The sequence below is a fragment of the Carlito syrichta genome, unplaced genomic scaffold (genome assembly GCF_000164805.1).
Source record: "Carlito syrichta isolate Samal-C Ts95f unplaced genomic scaffold, Tarsius_syrichta-2.0.1 Scaffold305658, whole genome shotgun sequence".
Lineage (NCBI taxonomy): Eukaryota > Metazoa > Chordata > Mammalia > Primates > Tarsiidae > Carlito > Carlito syrichta.
The window spans coordinates 779154-779910 of record NW_007249754.1 but is presented as its reverse complement, the minus strand read 5'-3'; positions in this window follow the sequence as shown (position 1 = coordinate 779910).

Sequence of the window (757 nt, the reverse complement as noted above, 5' to 3'; positions counted from 1 at the left end):
ACCCTCTTCTAGCACCAGTGGTGAGATTCCAACTTCATCTTAAAGCGACAATATGCCCCTTTTATCCAAACAAAAGACCTAATTCAAGACCAAATGCCAAACAGAGACGGGAAGAGCTCTGTCGCTCACAGAAATACAAGCTTTCAATTACGGGACCACATTCTAAGAGATGAAAAAGCTGTGCAAACTCTCATGACACCTTAGCCCTCCTTCCCAAGGCCCTTCCCACAGACCCTGCACTCCACAAGATTATTCCCCAGGGACCGAGCGGGACCACTTGGGTCCCACTACCCGGACTCGGCTGCGCCCCCACAAAGGCGTCCGAAAACTCCAACTGGGGCAGTCCTGGGCAAAGGCAGAAAAGTTCTCCGAGGTCCTCGGAGGTCACAGAAGTTAAACAAGGTCCCAGTCCCCATGCTCGCGGACAACCCCGGCCCTCCCAAATGCCAAGTCCCGTTACATCTGTTGACATCTGGGCTCCCGGGAAGGGTGGGAAGCTGGGCGAGGCACAGGGCGGAAGCTTGAGGCGGTTTCAGCGAAGCCCCACCCAGGCCCTGCTCCTCCGCGAGCGGCCCCCCGGAGTTGCGAGGGGCCTAGGCCCAGCAGACCCCGCTTCCTCCACTCTCCCGCACCTTGGGCCGGGAAGCACCCCGCGAGCCCTTTCCTCCTCCGCCGCCGCCCTCCATCCACCCGCCCGCCCCGCCGAACTCAGCTTTGTGCCTCCGGAAAGTCCCCGGATGTTCACCTCCCCGCCCTC